Source organism: Nomascus leucogenys, chromosome 10, assembly GCF_006542625.1.
Source record: "Nomascus leucogenys isolate Asia chromosome 10, Asia_NLE_v1, whole genome shotgun sequence".
Classification (NCBI taxonomy): domain Eukaryota; kingdom Metazoa; phylum Chordata; class Mammalia; order Primates; family Hylobatidae; genus Nomascus; species Nomascus leucogenys.
In genome coordinates, this window is record NC_044390.1 from 72,083,731 (window position 1) to 72,104,617 (window position 20,887).

At 39.8% G+C, this 20,887-nt stretch overlaps 1 protein-coding gene across 1 annotated transcript in view; it reads right to left on the reverse strand.

The window, feature by feature from the left end:
• SLC41A2 (solute carrier family 41 member 2) overlaps nucleotides 1-20,642 on the reverse strand; it is a 153,063-nt gene extending 132,421 nt beyond the window's left edge. Inside the window, exon 1 of the mRNA XM_030821290.1 lies at nucleotides 20,526-20,642. The gene's annotated coding sequence lies outside the window, so the exon portion shown is untranslated. The remainder of the gene's footprint in view (nucleotides 1-20,525) is intronic.
• Between the last annotated feature and the right edge of the window lie 245 nt (nucleotides 20,643-20,887).

Here is a 20,887-nt window from a genome sequence, read left to right on the forward strand (position 1 = left end):
CATTCCAAGAGTGCTTACATTTGGTGAAGTGATACAAAAGCACCCAGGAGGTTCCAAAGGTATTGGTTATATTTTTTAAGCTTGGTGGTGGATACCTAGTGTTTATTATTGTTCTTCAAATTGTGCATATACAACACTGCTTCGATGTGATTAATACTGTGATGGATGTTATTATTACTCCCCATTATTGGTCCCCTCCTACAAGAGGATTCTTGTCTCTACCTGTTGCCTTGTCATTTGCAAGGACTGTAGGAGAATTCTACTTCCTCATCTCCATTAGCATCAGGTTTGGCCATGGGACTCCCTTTGGCCAACAGAATAAGAGCAGCAGCAACACCTACAACAGAAACAATTCAGCTATGTCTCTTTGCTCCCTCTGTCATAAGAATGGCATGTCCTAGGCAGTTGCTGCTTCTTCAGACTGGGTCCCAAGACAATGACAGATGGAGAGATACAGCAACCACAGCCACCCCACAGCAATCAACAGGGTACACATAACAGGAGAAAGAAATAAAGCTTTGTCCCAGAAAGCCACTGAGAGTTTGGAATTGTTTATTATCACAGCATGACCTAACAAAAAACAGCTAATTTAAAAAGTATATGTTTTAAAAAGTAATCTGACCCACAGATTCCTATCCATTTTAGTTTAGGAGAGTCTCTCTGATATACTGAGCACTTAAAGGTTCCAGTCTATGATCAAGGAGTTTTAAAACACTGGCTTCCAAACATTTGAATCTCAAAAACCAAAATTTCCTCCCAAAATTTTACAAAGTTAAAAACAATTTTTTCCTAAAAAATAAGTATACATTTTAACACCAAAAATGTAGAAAGGACAAAATCTCAGACTAAAGGGCAGTCCTTTTCACTGAACACATTTAGATTTATGGAAAAGTTCATTTCATGTTTCCTGTGAGACTTTTGTCATAGTTTACCACTGGTTTATAGAGTCATGTCAGGGAATCATTGACTTAAAGGAAAATAAGACCAGACATTCCTTATGAATTCAACTTTACTTACAAAAATAAAAAAGGGTCTTGTTCTGTCACTCAGGCTAGACTGCAGTGTTGCAATCATAGCTCACTGAAGCCTCAAACTCCTGGACTCAAGTGATCCTTGCACCTTAGCCTCCCGAGTAGCTAGGACTATAGGTGCAGGACACCACACCCAGCTAATTTTTAAATAGTTTGTACAGACAGGGTCTTGCTATGTTCCCCAGGCTGGTCTCAAACTCCTGGCCTCAAGTGATCACTTCCTCCTGCCTATGCCTCCCAAAGTGCTGGTATTATAGGCACGAGCCACCATGCCCAGTCATAAAATTGCTTATTTTTAAAAATAAAGAAAACAAAGTATATTGTATGTATGTGGATCTACCAAACCAGAATCTTGGAGAAACTCTGCCTATTGTACTGAAAGAGGCATTCTGTTCCATTGCAAAAGTTAAATAACAATGCTTAGGAAATCCAGTAGAACTGAAAGTCAGGAGGCACAGGTCATTCCTAATTACTAAGGATGGTATTAAATCAGAGTTTAACATTTTGTTTTCTTCCCACAACAATAAAAGAAAAAGTTTTAATGCAATCTATTACCAGTAATTATTTCACTTAGTTGAAAATCCCAGAACTTGTTGAGCAGGTATGTATATTTATATAAACATATCAAAATCCACAGTACTATCAGACACACATACACACATACAGACACACCTAGAAATCGACTTATTTTATGGTTATTATATATTCTTACTTTTGCCACTCTGCAAGGGTACATTCTGTTCTTTTAATTTTTTCTTTAAGTATACCTCCTCTATGTTTCTGTTTCCTATTATTATTATTATTATTTTTTGAGACGGAGTTTCACTCTTTTTGCCCAGGCTGGAGTGCAATGGCGTGATCTCAGCTCACTGCAACCTCTGCCTCCCAGGTTCAAGCAATTCTCCTGCCTCAGCCTCCCAATTAGCTGGGATTACAAGCATGCACCACCACCCCAGCTAATTTAATATTTTTAGTAGAGACGGGGTTTCTCCATGTTGGTCAGGCTGGTCTTGAACTCCCGACCTCAGGTGATCCACCTGCCTCGGCTTCCCAAAGTGCTGGGATAACAGACGTGAGCCACCGAGCCCAGCCTTATTATTTTTATTTTTATTTTTTTAAAAGGCTCACCTGGGGGGAAGGGGGGAGGGATAGCACTAGGAGATATACCTACTGTTAAATGACAAGTTAATGGGTGCAGCACACCAACATGGCACATGTATACATATGTAACTAACCTGCACATTGTGCACATGTACCCTAAAACTTAAAGTATAACAAAAAACAAAAATAAAAATAAAAAAAAAAAACATAAGCTAAAAAAAAAAGGCTCACCTCTAAAATGGAATGAAAGTATCTCCCTTTTATCTCCTTTTATTTATTTATTTATTTATTTATTTATTTATTTGGCTAAAATACATAAAGTTAGCTCATGGCCGGGCATGGTAGTTCACACCTATAATCCCAGCATTTTGGAGGGCCAAGGCAGGTGGATCACCTGAGGTCAGGAGTTTGAGACCAGCCTGGCCAATAGGGTGAAACCCCATCTCTACTAAAAATACAAAAAATTAGCTGGGCGTGGTGGCAGATGCCTGTAGTCCCACCTACTCGGGAGGCTGAGGCAGGAGAATTACTTGAAACCGGGAGGCAGAGGTTGCAGTGAGCCAAGATCATGGTGATCCCGACCTCAGGTGATCCACCTGCCTCTGAGCGACAGAGCAAGACTCCGTCTCAAAAAAAAAAAAAAAAAAGCTCCTAAGAAAAATCTTTTTTTTTTTCTTCAACTTTTATTTTAAGTTCTGGGGTACATGTTCAGGATGTGCAGGTTTGTTACATAGGTAAATATATGCCAGGGTGGTTTGCTGAACAGATCAACCCATGACCCAGGTATTAAGCCCAGCTTCCGTTAGCTGTTCTTCCTAATGCTCTCCCTTCCCCCGCCCCCACCCTGACAGGCTCCAGTGTGTATTGTTCCCCACCATATGTCCATGTGTTCTCATCATTCACCTCCCACTTATAAGTGAGAATATGTGGTGTTTGGTTTTCTGTTCCTGTGTTAGTTAGCTGAGGATAATGGCTTCCGGTCTCATCCATGGCCCTGGAAAGAACATTATATCATTCCTTTTTATGGCTGTATAGTATTCCATGGTGTATATGTACCAGGTTTTCTTTATCCAGTCTATCACTGATGAACATTTGCATTGATTCCATGTCTTTGCTATTGTGAATAGCGCTGCAAAGAAAAATCTTGACTTTTTGGCTTAACCTAGAAACTTTCCACTGAAACTGAATTCAAGAACTCACATAGGTTTCATTTAGGGAACAGAGAGTGAAATCAAACTTTCTTAACAAGTTGGGGAACACGGAAGAGAGGTGAAAGGACAATCAACTGTCATGTCAGTAACACCGAATTGCTGTAAAATGGGTGGTCCTGAATTATCTGCACAAACACAAAAGCTTGAGAGCTTGAGACATCACAGACACAATTTAGCTACTGATACCCCAAAGCTAGCTGATTCCATAAAACAATTGCTCATTTCTAGGGTTGCCCACTGACAGAAAAGAATAATGTCATAACACTTATCAATCCTAAAGTTTCTACATGACTAAACATTTGTAAAGCATTTGTTTAAGCCTACAGAATAATGGATCCATTGAATAAATCCTCTATATAATAAATCCTCAATACATCGCAAATAATTTTTCAAATAAAACCAGACCCAGAGACACTGATTTTGTTCTCAGAATCACAACCCTCAACTCTCGCCTCCCAAAAAAAATTAATATAAATTTTTTAAAGGAATTTTTATTTGGAAAAAGGATATATCAAAAGCAAGCCAATGAATCAACTCAAACACAATCCAGTTAAACCAACTCTTAACTGAGAAAATGTTGACAGAATAAATATGCTATGTGTCCAAAGAACTAAGTGGATTTCATAAACAGAGTACAGTTCATTCTATCAGTTAGATTATATCTAGCTCCTATCAAACCAGGCAACCGAAAAGTGAAAATATCAAATAGCTAATGCATGTGGGGCTTAAAACCTAGATGATGGGTTGATGGGTGCAGCAAATCACCATGGCACACGTATACCTATGTAACAAACTTGCACATTCTGAACATGTCTCCCAGAACTTAAAGTAAAATTAAATTTTAAAAAGTGAAAAATAATTTAATCATTTAATTTGGAATTATGATTAAACTGACAGCAATGAATAAACAGTTTTTATTCATTCAAACAATTACCAAAAGTATTAGTGCTGCTGTTTGAGACAAGTCAACCAGTAGATGGATGGCAAACTAGGTGAATTAGAGAACTCTATTTTGAAGTTGAGAAAGTGCTTTTAAACAAGAAAAAAAGAGGTATATTTATTTCCCCTACTCTATCTTAAACATTTCTTACATGTATCTTATTTTTAAAAAACTACCAAACACTTACTGACTCTCTCTTACGATTGACATGTGGCTGGGCACAGTGACTCACACCTGTAATCCTAGAACTTTGGGAGGCTGAGGCAGGTGGATCACTTGAGCCAGGGAGTTTGAGACCAGCCTGAGCAACATGGCAGAAACCCGACTCTACAAAAATACAAAAATTAGCCAGGCATGGTGGCTCATGCCTGTATTCTCAGCTACTCCAGAGACTGAGGTGGGAGGATCACCTGAGCCTGAGAAGTCGAAGCTATAATAAGCCATGATCATATCACTGCACTCCAGCCTGGGCCATAGAGTGAGATCTTGTCAAAAAACAAACAAAACAAAACAAAAAAACATGTTAAATTCATTAATTTCCTGCAAATGATTTCAGAGAACTTTACCTCCTCATCACTCAGCACCTCTTCCCCTATACAGTCACAGGAACGTTTATTTAGAAATTACAGCTATAGAAGGTCTTGCTACTTAAAAATAGTATTTTTGCTTTTCTTCAATAAAAATTGAGCCAGCTTTTTTTACTTTAGCAGTGAGGAAACTTACAGCTATGTCTGAAACTCAAATTTTATAATTGATTTACTCATCTAATGTTATACTTATAGTTTTATTTTCTCTGGTACTCTGTAAGTTGTATTATTTAAGTTTTATTCTTATGTACTCTATCTTGTTACACAGAGTCAGCTTATAAAAAATACCTACAAGAAATAGTGAGTTCCCTGGCACTTATAAATCTGAAATAGCTAAATTTAGAAACTAAATAACTGCAGTTCATTAGCATTTCAAATGAGTAGAAATTGTTATTCAGGATTCATACAAAAGTATACTTCCATACTTTATCCTTAACACATTTTTATACTCTCACAGTTCAATTTTTAAAATGCAAAACCCACTCTAGGACCAAATTAAAATACACACTTGACTCTGTATAATTAAACTGAAAGTTAAAACCTTCCAGAATTTTAAGGTGCAGAAAAGATGCCAATGGGTTAAAGTTTAAAAGGAAAAAAAGCAAAAACCTTCTTTTTAAGAGAAGAGAAAGGAAGAAAGGGAGCCAATGTATCAACGCTTAGAAGAAAAACATAATTATCTTTTTAAGAAAACTAAACAATCTGGAATCGTCACCGAGAAAGTTAAAGAAAATCGAGATCAAATACAATGTAGAGCAGAGGAGCTTCGAAACACCGGACCCTGGGGACTTCTCGGCCAATGGATGCCCTGGATTCTCCCCTTCTTAGGACCTCTAGCAGCTATAATATTGCTACTCCTCTTTTGACCCTGCATCTTTAACCTCCTTGTTAAGTTTGTCTCTTCCAGAATCAAAGCTGTAAAGCTACAAATGGTTCTTCAAATGGAGCTCCAGATGCAGTCCATGACTAAGATCTACCGCAGACCGCTGGACCGGCCTGCTAGCCCATGCTGCAATGTTAATGACATTGAAGGCACCCCTCCTGAGGAAATCTCAACTGCACAACCCCTATTACGCCCCAATTCAGCAGGAAGCAGTTACAGCGGTCATCGGCCAACCTCCCCAACAGCACTTGGGTTTTCCTGTTGAGAGGAGGGTCTGAGAGACAGGACTAGCTGGATTTCCTAGGCCGACTAAGAATCCCTAAGCCTAGCTGGGAAGGTGACTGCATCCACCTTTAAACATGGGGCTTACAACTTAGCCCACACCCAAACAATCAGGTAGTAAAGAGAGCTCACTAAAATGCTAATTAGGCAAAAATAGTAGGTAAAGAAATAGCCAATCATCTATCGCCTGAGAGCACAGCGGGAGGGACAATGATTGGGATATAAACCCAGGCATTCGAGGTGGCAACAGCTACCCTTTTTGGGTCACCTCCCTTTGTATGGGAGCTCTGTTTTCACTCTATTAAATCTTGCAACTGCAAAAAAAAAAAAAAAAGGAAAAAAGGAAAAGGAAAAAAATTACTTGCCATCTGTAAGGTTATCATTTTTACTCTACAATTTTAGACCACGAATATCTCATAATTTTCACGGCTATCACATCTTAAATACTTACTTGGAGGACTCATCCACAAGCCCTTCTCTTTCCCCTATTCCCAGAAAGAAGTAGCACTCTACCATGAACTGGTAGCACTGAAGCACATTACCTCCCATTAGATTATGAAGTGGGCAGTGCAGGACAGCCTCCACACCAAGGTCTTCCTCAGGTGGTGGCCTAACATCACCTTCCCTTACTGGGACACCTTCATAATGGCACCATGCAAGGGATGAGGCCAAGCTTCTACCTTCCCCAAACTGCACTTTCCGTAAATCAGTTCAAGTGCACCAACTAATCACAAGAAACTAAATTGAGATTACGTAAATCACAGGTACATAGTATCATGTTACTCAATTATCTTGGCATCAAGTTGAAACAACGACCTAACTCTGAGTTCTTTACTCCTGCAATCAAGTTTCTCTTCTACCCTTTGGTCAGGGCTGAGCACTACTTTATTCAAATACCAGTTTGTGAGTTTGTTTGTTTGTTTTCAAAAGAACTCTTTTCTGGAGAGTTCTAAGCCCAACTTGAAATTTAGGCTAAAACTATTCTCAAAACCACCCCAAAGGCCAATTTAGCTGTCATATAGTGATCTCTGCTCATAAAAATTCCCAACTACCCTTCTTTCGCAGATTAGTTAAAAGTGTGTTTCTAATATCCACTGGCATAGAGTTATCTTCTATTGTTTTAATTTTTTTCATAAGACTAATATGTATTCGATGTAAAAAAAAAAAAAAAGAGGTCAGGCATCACACAGTGGCTGATGCCTATTATCCTAGCACTTTGGGAGGCTGAAGTGGGCATATCACCTGAGGTCAGGAGTTCAAGACCAGCCTGGCCAACATGGTGAAACCCTGTCTCTAATAAAAATACAAAAATTAGTGGCGCACAGCTGTAATTCCAGCTACTCGGGAGGCTGAGGCAGGAGAATTGCTTGAACCCAGGAGGCGAGGTTGCAGTGAGCCGAGATTGCACCACTGCACTCCAGCCTGGGCAACAGAGCAAGACTCCATCACAAAAAAATAAAAAATAAAAATAAAAAGTAAGAAAAGAAAAGAAGGCTGGGCGCAGTAGCTCACACCTGTAATCCCAGCACTTTGGGGGGCCAAGGGGGTGCAGATCACAAAGTCAGGAGATTGAGACCATCCTGGCTAACACGGTGAAACCCTGTCTCTACTAAAAATACAAAAAATTAGCTGGGTGTGGTGGCAGGCGCCCGTAGTCCCAGCTACTCAAGAGGCTGAGGCAGGAGAATGGTGTGAACGCGGGAGGTGGAGCTTGCAGTGAGCCGAGATTTCACCACTGCACTCCAGCATGGGCGACAGAGCGAGACCCTGCCTCAAAAAAAAAAAAGAAAAGAGAAAGAAACCACAAAAGATAAACAAAAACTTGTTTATCCTGAAAATCCACCATCCAGAGATAGTCATTGATGACGTATTGGTATATATAAATTTACTATATTTTTTCCAAATATATGTTTAAAACAAAAATAGGCTCATATTGGACATACTGCTTTGCATCCTGCTTTTTCCATTTTATAACATATCCAAAAAATTGTCTCAATCAATATTCTACAGTTATCTTTAAATAAAAGGCAACAGCCTTCATTCAATTAATACATTCTAAATACTTTCAAACAATTCAGAATTCTGCTGTACTCCATTTTTTCATAGCCATAATTCACTTATATCTTATATAGGTTACATACTTGTGAATAAATAACTACAAATGAACCATCAACCTCCAAGGTGAAGCAAGGTGATACACCAAGTCCATGGTGTATCTCCCCTTCAATCCATCATATATAATTCAAAATGAAAATAACGCCAAACAAAACGAGTATAAGAGTCAAAAAAAGTATGATTTTCCCCCATGAATTCTACTTCATTGTTTTTAAAAAATGATAAAACATTAAAAATTTTTAATCTTTTTTGGCGACCCTTTCTAGTGCTCAAACATGCTTCGATTGCATATTAAGCATTGTTCCCAGGGATTGAGAAAGGAATAGATTTTTTATTCTAAGAAGTAGCATAGGAGTTTTAAATTCAAGTTATAAAATCCATATACAATCAAAATCCAATAACTGAGTTTACAAATTTCAATCAGGCACTTTCTTTTTCTTTTTCTTTTTTTTTCTTTTTTTTTTTTGTAGAGACAAGGTCTCACTCTGTTGCCCAGGAGGAACAGGATGGAGTGCAGGGTGTGATCCTGGCTCACTTTTTCCTTGAACTCCTGGGCTCAAGCAATCTTCCCACCTCAGCCTCTCTAGTAGCTGGAACTACAGGTGCATGCCACTATACCAAACTAATTTTTAAAAATTTTTTGTGGAGACAGTCTCACTACATTGCTCAGACTGGTCTTGAACTTCTGGCCACAAGCTATCTTCCCACCTTGGCTTCCCAAAGTGTTGAGTTTACAGGTATGGGCCACCACATCTGGCCCAGGCATATTTTTAAAAGGAGAATACTAACTGCTTATTTAAAGTTGTATTACTCATGTGGAATCTTTATGGCAAGTACTTTATGCTATGTTTGAAATTGTCCAAATTTTACTGAGATGTTTGCAATGCTTTCATTCGATGAAAGATGACTTGTATTGAGTGATTTTTACGGGGGAATTGCAAGTGACTTACTTGTCAAATCTTCACACTTCAATTAAGAGAGATAATCTGCTTCCAAAAATTAACTGTCAAGAAGTGTCAACACACTAATGATAAAGAGAGCAGTTAAGAGCTAGGGCTTCAGAGTCAAACTGGCTTACATCCTGACTTTCACTAACTGTGGGACCTATGCCTCTATACCTCAGTTTTCTTATGTAAATACATCTCCTTCACTGGTTTACGGTGAGGATTAAATGGCTTAATACATATAAAGTGCTTAGAACAAACTTCAATAAATGTTAGCTAATATTACCATTATTCATCACTATTATTACACGTTTTTATAAAAGGCTCAAAACCTAACTTCCCACCTCTTTCTCCTCTTACCAATGAAATATACTATGTCATACAATCACAAAAATGTTGTACGTTGCTGTACTGAATTGCCGGCTTTTATTTTTATCTTTTTTTTTCTTTTTTTTGAGACAAAGTTTCACTCTGTCGCCGAGGCTGGAGTGCAGTGGTGCGATCTCGGCTCACTGCAACCTCTACCTCCTGGGTTCAAGCAATTCTTCTGCCTCAGCCTCCTGAGTAGCTGGGACTACAGGTATGCACCACCGGTATGCTTGGCTAAATTTTGTATTTTTAGTAGAGACGAAGTTTCACCATGTTGGCCAGGCTGGTCTGGATCTCCTGACCTCAGGTCCACCCACCTCAGCCTCCCAAAGTGCTGAGATTCCAGGCGTGAGCCACCACGCCTGGCCATTGGCTTTTAATTTTAAGATGAACTGTTTTGTTCTAATTTTCTATAAAAAAAAATCAACTGGATTTTAATATTTATATTTTATATAACATCCTATTTTTCATTAAATTAAATTGCCAGTATATTTTTTAAATTACATACATATTTTACATATATATATATATATGCACTGACCAATATAAATACATACTAAATGGTACATATATATACCAAAAAGTACAAGTCTTCAGGGAACCACAATGTTTTAAAAGGAAAAAAAGACAATGAAAGTTGGATAAGGAACTAGCCCTAATACTGTTTTTTAATTTAAATATCATATCTCATATATATTTTAATTTACAAAGGACATCTAAATAACATTTTTATAATTTACACATAAACCAGATTATCTTAAATCATACGATAAGGGTTATCCTGGGCTAATGAACTAAGTCTACTCAACCAGAACTCATGAAAGCATTAGAATCCACCATGAGTTTGCCTGGGGTCATTTTGAAACTCCACTGATCTAGAAATGTGACAACAGAGTTTGCTGACTTTTCTTGGAAATAATTAAAATTGTTATTACGGAAATTCTTTATTGTTTCTTATCTAAAAGACAGGCGAATGTAGTAGATATAATGTAGCAGCTGAGCTTTTGGGAACTAGGGATCCCTAAAAATTTTGCTTTCTTTGTCATATTTATAATAGTAGCCTTTCATTAAGTCCCAGTAGAATACACTGGATAATGACGAAAAAATGTTTATTTCTCCAGGAAGTAGTCCTTTGGCCTAATTTGCTTCCTACATCATTTATACTTACCAGGAATATGAATAGCTTATAAAAATGCCACTCTCAGACTAAAAAAGCACTGCTCCAAAGAACTAAACTCTAATCAATAAGACCTACAAAATATATAAAAATTTAAACCTAAAGGAAAGATCACCCATTCTATCTACATCAATACTACTTAAAGCAAAAAGAATCGCTTTCTCTTATATATACTGACCTCATTTTATCTTTTGTAAAAAAAAACCTAGAAGATAAGTATGTTCATCCTTTACAGTTTAGAAAACTGCATCTCAGAGAGGTTAAATAATATGCCCAAAGTTACAACGGTAGTAAGATAAAGACACAAGACTTGAGTTTATGACTTTCTGACTAACCAGTTAATGATAAGGAAGCCCCTGTAGACATTTCTCTGTGTTATAATCCTCTGGCACCAGTGTACGCAGCCATGGGCACGAGGATGATAGAACCAAGGTGTATCATCAGTGTTCCCTCTCAGCTCCTTTCATGCCAAACACTGGAACCTAGTAAACTGGATTCAAGTTATTTTTGAACATAGTTTATTGCTCAAGAATGGAAACAGCTCCTTCCCAGGTTTCACCTCTGATTCATAGGTGAACTATCTCTGCACTATCCTCTGTTACTCAATCAATAAGTGAACAAATATGGCTGGGCGTGGTGGCTCATGCCTGTGATCCTAGCACTTTGGGAGGCCGAGGTAGGCAGATCACCTGAGGTCAGGAGTTCGAGACCAGCCTGACCAACATGGAAAAACCCCGTCTCTACTAAAAATACAAAATTAGCGGGGCATGGTGTTGCATGCCTGTAATCCCAGCTACTTGGGAGACTGAGGCAGGAGAATCGCTTGAACCCAGGAGGGAGAGCCTGCAGTGAGCCGAGATCACACTATTGCACTCCAGCCTGGGTAACAAAAGCGAAACTCCGTCTCAAATAAATAAATAAATAAATAAAATGAACAAATATTTTCTGAAGATCCAGAAAAGTAATCATATCATAAATTGCCTTGTTTATAAGTACCAATACAAAAAACAGTGTGGAAGAAATAAGAGAACACTTATAACTTTAGTACCTGCTCCCAGAATGCTCTTACTTTATAACACATTATTCCACTTATTTACATTAAGATCATCCTTTACATAAAGAGTTACATACAGATTTACATAAAGATCATCCTTTAATTTTGTAGCTTTTGCTACAAAATTCTGCAAATTATCCACACAGTATTAGACAAAATGTAAGTATTCACCAACTACAAGTTGAAAGGAGGAATGAACAAAATGATGGTGAGCTAAACTTTTTTTTTTTTAGATGGAGTTTCGCTCTTGTTGCCCAGGCTGGAGTGCAATGGCATGATCTCAGCTCACCACAACCTCTGCCTCCCGGGTTCAAGCAATTCTCCTGCCTCAGCCTCCTGAGTAGCTGGGATTACAGGCATGCGTCACCATGCCCGGCTAATATTGTATTTTTAGTAAGGACGAGGTTTCTCCATGTTGGTCAGGCTGGTCTCGAACTCCCGACCTCAGGTGATCTGCCTGCCTCAGCCTCCCAAAGTACTGGGATTACAGGTGTGAGCCACTGTGCCTGGCCGGTGCACTGAACCTTTAAGAACAGGTAAGATTTAGAGAAATTGAGGGGAGGTGGGAAGGGGGAAGAAGGAAAAGCGCCTTTCAACAAGGTGAATGGTAATCAGGCAGAAAACTGATGGGAAAATGGGAAGGTATGAGTAGATTATTCAATATGATCAAGCAGCAAAATGAGAAACTTGGGGAAGACATGGAATGCCTGACTAGGGGGCTTAGGACTTTGTTTTCTAAATGAGGACAGTTCTAAATGGGGAAGAATAAATAACTTCCATTTATTCATGTATTTTAATTTTGAGACAGGGTCTCTGATATGCTTTGGTTGTGTCCCCACCCAAATCTGATCTTGAATTGTAATCCCCATAAGCTCCACGTGTCTAGGAAGAGACCTGGTGGGAGGTGGTTGGATCAGAGGGGTGGACTCCCCCACGCTGTTCTAATGATTTTGAGTGAGTTCTCATGAGATCTGATGGTTTTATAAGGGACTGTTCTGCCTTCGCTCCTCACACTTCTCTCTCTCCTGTTGCCATGTGAAGAAGGTCTTTTCTTCCCCTTCGCCTTCTGCCATGACTAAGTTTCCTGAGGCCTCCCCATGTGGAACTGTGAGTCAATTAAACCTCTTTCCTTTATAAATTAGCCAGCCTTGGGTATTTCTTTATAGCTCTGTGAGAACGGACTAACACAGTCTCACTACTTTTCCCAGGCTGGTCACGAACTCCTGAACTCAAGCCACCCTCCCACCTCAGTCTCCTGAGATAGCTGGGACTACAGGAACTGTGGCTGCCTAAACCTTTATTTTTAATGCAGAGGAACCCTTTATTTAAATTAAACCCTATGTGAAATCCCAATATATAAAACAGTTTTGTAAAAGCAAAGCAGTACCCATTGAAGCACCCTGGTTTCCACCCACTGGGTCCCCATATTACCCAACTTGAGAAGACCCTGAAATAACTCCTCACAGTTTAAAAACCACTGGATTAGAAAAAGATCTGCAAGGCAAATACCAAAGTGCTCAAAGCATTTACCTCTAAGGAACTGGGTATGCCTAGATTGACTCGGCTGGGGGAGGGGTAAGCAGTAATAGCAAGATTGAAATATCATTTTCACTTTTTTTGATTCTACATATTTTTATATTATTTGAACTTTTGAGTACTTTTTACTTTTTAATTTAAAAAGTAATTAACAGGAAGAAACTATTGCTCTAAAAAAGTATTTTTAATGGTTAAACTTTTTCAAATGGATTCCCATATTTTAGTAAATCATTTCTCTATAGCAGGACATTATTTGGCGAAATTACATTGCAATGAAAATGAATATCTCTGTGCCTAGTACTTTCCCATATTTAGAGTTATTTCCTTAGGATAAATTTATACAAGTTAACAGTTTCCATTTAGTTCTACAATGTACTACTTAAATTAAGGCTCTGTGGAATATAAAAAGATAAAATCCTCTGATTGCTTTTAAAAAGCCATCTCATATTAGCAAAATTTGATTTTGGCAATCCAGTTTAAGATACATAAACCCTAACTTAAAAACTAACAAGCAAAATTTTTCACAAATCAAAAATTTAGTAAGATAAATTTGAATCAGAACTGAAATCTCCTTACCTTTTATGAACTTTTCGTAACTTCTTTTACCACTGATCAGAACCAAACACTAAAAGAATTTTTCCTTTATGGTAGGATTTCACAATTTAATTCTGTGAAGTCATAATACTGTGACAGTAGAATCATTCTCTGGCAACAAACTGACATCATTAAATTCTTATTTGTAAATTCTTTAGGGTATATGGATGTTCTATTTTCATTTGTAAGAACAAAATCTCTTTTCTGTTGATTCTTCATTAAGTTTATATGATTGATATATTTTATCCATTTAGGTTGGTACAAAAGTAATTGCAGTTTTTGTCATTACTTTTAATTGCAAAAACTGCAATTACTTTTGCACCAACCTAATAATTTATTCCTTTTGTCCTTAACCCTTTTTCTAACACTGCCTTTGGGTGAGTGCTCAGAGAATGCCTCTAAGTTCAAACAAAACAGAAATGATTTCTGGATTGGCTGCTCCTGTGAGCAATCTGTGTCACTGCCCTGTACTCCTGGGAAAAACATCAAAACCACAGTGTTTATTGTTCTTTTTATTATCTCTACTACTGTTTCAATGTAAGAACGCCCTCTGTTAAATTATCTTTTTAATAAATGTATGCAGTTCTATCATTAACATGATTTCAACTGAGAAAAAAAATTTGAATGAAAACTTTTTCTTTGTCCCAAAGCAGACATTACTAGAAACAGCAACGTCATGTCTACTACTGCATAATGTTCCTAATAGTAAAGGTATTTAGACTCTATCAACGAAGATTCGCTTAGTCTCTATTGTGAGCCAGGCACTACACTAGTTGCCAGAGACTCAATGTTAAAGGACAGAAGTGAAATCTGTTCTCACAGACCTTTTGGTCTTGGTGCAAAGGTACTTAGGCAAATGAATCCTTACGAACTGGGAGATTCCAATCACAAAAATAGTGGGAAGATTTTTTACAAGAAATAGATTGGAACCAGGTTTTGGAATACCTGTAACGCTGGGCCAATGAATTTGAAGTTGACATCCGAGTTAAGAAAGACCAGGTACCCAAAGAGATCTTTTTCTAAAGATCTCTAATCAGGACCCGATTAGAACTTTTCAATAGTTTGTCATTTCCTCTAAGATAAATCCAACTTCTTTAATAAGGTTAACTAAATCCTGCATAAACACCCGTACTTACCCCTACAATCCAGTAAGTATCTGTGAGTGGCACACCCTTATTTTCTATTGTATTTCTTTTAAAAAACATGTGGATTACAACTCACTAATTTGCTTTCACAATCTACTACTAGGTGCCTGCAGTTAAAGAAAAAAAATTGCACTTTAGTGTACCACATTCTCACACCTCTTGGCCTTTCCACATGTTCTTTTTGCTCAAAACACTTTTGCTCAACCTCACTCTTCCCTTTTACCTAGCTACTTCCTATTCAACTTAAGATCTCAGCTCTTAAACATCATGTCCCTGGCCCTCATAGATAAGTTCCCCTTCTTCTGTGGCTCCAAAGCACTCTACACTTAACCAATGCTTATTATGCTTTATTGTAATGGTACTTGTACTAATTGTTTTTCTAGGTTGTAACTCCTAGAGCAAGGACCCATTCTTGTTCACCACTGAATCCCAAAGCCTAGCCCACTGCCTGTTACGTATTAGACATTCCATAAATATTTAACCAGTACTGGTAAAACAAGGAAATAGACTTGAATAATCTATATATTCAACTACACAATAAAATAATCCCTCAAAAGTTTCTAAGAGATTTAGTTATTTCCAAGGAAAATATATAGTCAGTTCATTGTTTGAAATGGTGAATTAGTTCCTAGGCTAGCCTACAAAACACTATTTATTTCCCATAACATACTTAACTATGAGAGGATGGCTGTTTACTTCTCTCCGCAATGACAACAGAACTTTCACTCCTCTAAGTAGGAGAAAACAAGAGTAAAGGAACACTTCTCTTTCTCTCCACCCCCATCACTAATTCCTCCCACAGGAAAGTGACTTATCTAATTGCTAGGATAGGTATAAAGGTCAACTTTTCACACAGGCTCCACCCCTGAGCTCTCACTGGCTCTCTTGGACTTGCTGTGCCCTCAAGGAGAGAAAGTTTTCCGTTCCATTCTAACTGCTACAAGATAAGCTCCTTAGGACAGGACTTTCCCTTCCATTTCCTGGTGCAACAGTTTCATCTGGGTAGGTAAATTAAGAAAGAACAGTAAGCATGGGTCTAAGCTCAGTTCTCCAATCCAGCTTTATCAGAAATGAAAATTACACTATTATTTTAATAGTATTTAAATCCTTATCTGGCTTTAGTCTGATCTCAATTTGACTAGAATATGGAGAGAGAAGGGGTGTAACTAGCACACTTGAAAGCTTCAGTGTGAACAACAGTAATCCCAGTCTAATTTCTGGGTCCTAGGAGAACAGTTAGCACAGAGGAGCAAGGTGGGGCAAAAGGAAAGAGGGATCAAATGAAGGAAAAGATTTCCACTTTTCCTATTTAGACATTTTTCTTGGGCAAAAATGTCTAAATAAGTCGAATCTGTCTTTATATCCTACAACCTTTCCTTCCAAATTGTTTCCTTCTTGCTTTTCTTTTTTATCATCTTTCAGATCCCTCCTGCTATCTAAAGCTTTCCATTTTTTAACATCCTCACTTTCAGAAGTAGGGCAAACTTTACCCAGTATTCCAAAATGTTCCACGATCTCATAATACATCTACTATCCCTCCTCAAGTCAAAACTCCCACTTCCTTAGTGTAGCTAACCAAGAAGAAAGCAATCTGATTAAATCCATTCACATTAAAATAGAATAACTGACAGCTCTAGTCATTTCCATCTAAATATTTCTGTATTTGTTATTTTTAAGCTAAATAAATCTAACTACAGTATGTTCAGAGAGAAGAAAAGGGGTCCCTACCCTCATCTACCATAAAGGAGACAGGTCAGCTGTGACCATCACTTCTCAGGGATATCTCCATAGCGATTCCCAATTGCCCTCTACTTTCAGTCCTTCCCAATAAGCGCCACTAAAAACCCCAGTAGGCAGAGAAGGACAATTTGAGAAAACATCTGTAGCTGCAGGATATTTGTACATCCATTGGGTAAGTTGGTAACAATCAATATTAGGTTGGATAGTTTATATTTTCAATACGTTTGATAATAATTAGTTAAAACAAAGTAAAAACACATTTTAGGTTATAAACCCGAAATTACCAGCCTCATTCTTCTAAATAAAGGCAGTGGCATAAAAGAGTTTATTCATATATCCATCATTTTGTAATGTATAGGTGGAAGAGCAGAGTTAGGCTATGCTTCACATGCTTTTTATCAGTTGCTTAGCTATTATTTCCATCTGGAACCTTTACTTGTATTTTCTGTAAAGTTTTGGAAATTGGGAAGTATACTTTTAAACAATGACAAAGATTCTTTTCTTGACGAAATTTTACTCAGGCCCCTGAACCTTCTAGGCCCATCTGTGCACTTCCTTGTAAAATGTAGTTTTATCAAAGAACCTTGCTAAGTCAGTTTGGGAACAGCCCCTGACTCTTGGCCCTTGCCTTTTTTTTTTTTTTTTTTTTTTTTTTGAGTTAAGACGAAGTTTTGCTCTGTCGCCCAGGCTGGAGTGCAGTGGCGTGATCTCGGCTCACTGCAACCTCCACCACCTTCTGGGTTCAAGCAATTCTCCTGCCTCAGCCTTCTGAGAAGCTGGGATTACAGGTGCCGGCCACCACACCAGGCTAATTTTTGTATTTTTAGTAGAGACAGGGTTTCACCATGTTGGCCAGTCTGGTCTCGAACTCCCAACCTCAGGTGATCTGCCCGCCTCAGCCTCCCAAAGTGCTGGGATTACAAGCATGAACCACTGCACCCAGCCGGCCCTTGCTTTCTGATTACCCTCGCTACCTGATTACCCTCACAACCTGATTAGGTTCCTCAGGTTCCTCAGCTTCCACTGTCCCCCAGGTGGTGTCTGATCACTCTGGCCTGTCTTCAACAAGAATCCTGTTAGGTTGGTTTGATCTGAATATCTGCTACCCCCGATGTTTCCTCTCAGTACTTTTCTGTCCACTGACCATGACACTGCTCCTTGGCTATAAATTCCCATATGCCCATGCCGTATTCAGAATTGAGCCTAGTCTTCCTCCCACACTGCAAAATCCCATTCCATGGTCACTTTACCTATCACAGTGGTCCTGAATAGACTTCTTTACCACACTTTAACAAGTACCATCGAATAATCTTTTTCTTTAACAACAATCATATTAGATCAGTGGAAAATTGAGTTTGCATTCCTGGGAGGTAACATCAGGTCTTTTTAGGTGTTTTTTTTTTTTGCCACGAAAGACCTGATGCTGAATTTGTGTAAACTCAGAAATTAACCATGAAATAAGCACAGCAGCATTCATTTAGCTGTAAGTGGCTCTTAACTTTAGTCCCATCAAAAATATTTATTTACCACCCACACATGAACATAATTGTAATAAAAACTACACTGCACAAACTTAAGAAAACAAGATTCTCCACTTTACTGAGAAGTTAAACATATAAAATTTTGAGTAATTTGTGCTTGCCATTTACTGTTAGTTTGTTCAGCTGGCCACCAATATAAATTATTTGTAATTAAAGTGATAACTGGGATTTTCAAATTGAGCATAGAATATATGAAAATACCAATTAAGGGTGGTCTCTCTTGACTCCAGTCAGGAATATGCCTTCTGTAGCTTTGCTCAAAATACCAGGGCAGTAAATGTAAAGGGGCAGTAAGATGTCCAAGAATGAACAGGTAGGGTATTCTTAAAGAATGAAGTGGCACTTATTCAACCTTTACCCAAGAATAAGCATTAAGTTTTTCGGTATCAGATTGGTTGGATTTTTTCAAGTCAGTGCCAGTATCCAAACCTATTAATAGAAATTTTTTTTCCATAAATGAACAATAAAACTCAATAAAAAGCTAAGCAACCCAGACTGGCCGTGGTGGCTTATGCCTGTAATCCCAGCACTTTGGGAAGCCGAGGTGGGCAGATCACTTGAACTCAGGAGTTGGAGACCAACCTGGCCAACATGGTGAAACCATGTCTCTACTAAAAATACAAAAATTAGCCGGGCATGGTGGTGTGTGCCTGTAGTCCCAGCTACTTGGGAGACTGAGGCAGGAGAATCGCTTGAACCCCGGAGGTGGAGGTTGCAGTGAGCCAAGATTGCACCACTGCACTCCAGCCTGGGTGACAGACTGAGAGTCAGTCTCCAAATAAATAAATAAATAAAAATAAAAAGCTAAGCAGCCCAGTTAAAATATGGGTAAAAGATATGAACATTTCCTCCAAAGAAAATATATGAATGGCCAATAAGCACATGAAAAGATGCTCAGCATCCACAGTCATTAGAGAAATGCAAATCAAAACCACAAAGAGATACCATTCCACACTCACTAGGATGGCTATAATAAAAAATAACCAGTAAAAAAGTAACAAGCCTTGGGGAAGATGTGAAGAAATCGGAACCCTCATACACTGCTTCGTGGGAATGTAAAATGGTACAGCTGCTTTGCTTGGCAGTTCCTCAAAAAGTGAAACACGGAGCAATTGCCCTCCTAGGTATATACCCAAGAGCACTGAAAACACATGTCCACAAAAATGCGTAAACAAATGTGCATAGCAGCATTACACACAATGGCCAAAAACTGGAAACAACCCAAATGTCCATCAACTGATGACTAAACAAATGTGGTACACTGATACAACAATATTAATATGCTATAAAAAGTAAAGTACTGATACATACTACAACATGAATGAAACTTGAAAACATTACGGTATATGAAAGACGCCAGACACAAAAACCACATATTGTACGCTTCCACTTATATGAGATTTCCACAATAGACAAACCCATATAAACAGAAAGTAGATTAGTGGTGGCTAGTGGGGTGGGGTCAAGGGGAAATGAGGAGTGATTATTAAGAGAGACGGGGTTTCTTTTGGGGATGATGATCTGGATAGTGGTCATATTTGGAAAACTTTGTGAATATATTAAAAGCCACACTTTAGAAGAATGAGTTTTATGGCACGTGATGTATATCTCAATTTAAAAATTGTCCACTACAAAAAAAGATGACATATATACGTAATATACATATCCATGTATATCGGTAACACATAGATATGTGTCATCTCTATAAATGAGCATTTGGGCTTTTAAAATTGAGATATGCTCCGTGTATATAAAGAATGAAAGAACAGGGTGACGGGGCACTCGCGGAGCCCTGAACAGGCATCCGGGGTGTGCCTGAGCCAGCCTCGCAGCATCTCCCTCCCAACTCACCTTCAGCCATCACTCAGCCACCACCCGCCGCCTGCCCCTGCCTTGGGCGCCCGGGACTGCTTGTCCGCGGTGGCCGCGGAACAGCTTCCCTAAGCCCGAGGCGGGGCAGGCGCGGGGGCCTGGGCTAGGGCGCTGCCCGGCGGCCCGGAGAGGCGTCCGCAGGGGGCACGACTGCTCGGGCGGGACCTCTCCCACCGCTCCCCGCGCCCCTGCCGCCGGGTCCCGAGCCCAGGCCTTTCGGCCCCACCTCCCTCCCGCACCTGGGATGCGCCCGAACGCGGCGCCGCGGCCGAAGCTGAGACTTCCCCTCCACGGTCACCTGTTCCGGAGCGCGGCGGCGGCAGCGGCCGGTGTGAGGAGAAGGGTCCCCGTCTCCTCAGACCGGACCGAGACACCCGGGGCGGGGGATGGAAGGGGCATTCACCTGGTGCCCGGCACCGGTGGTGGCGGGGAGGACAGCGGCTCCCAGCCCACGGCTCCTTCCTGGCTCCCGCGCCTCCTCGCGCGGCGGCGGCCCCGAGCTGACAGCCCGGCCGCCGGCGCCCGCGGCCCCCTGACTCCCCGCCGCCCCGCCCCCGCGCGGCAGCCCCGCGCAAGCGCAGCCGCGCCGCCGCCGGGGAAGCCCGGGCCTTGGTGATGTGGCCCGCGGGGCGGCGACCGGGAGCGACAGTGCTGCCCCGCCTGGACCCCGGCCGCGCCCTGGCAGACAGCTGTCGGGAATGGGGGCGCTGGACGACGGCGAGGGGGCAGTTTTCTGGGGAGCCTGCCCAGGAGAGAAGGGCTGTG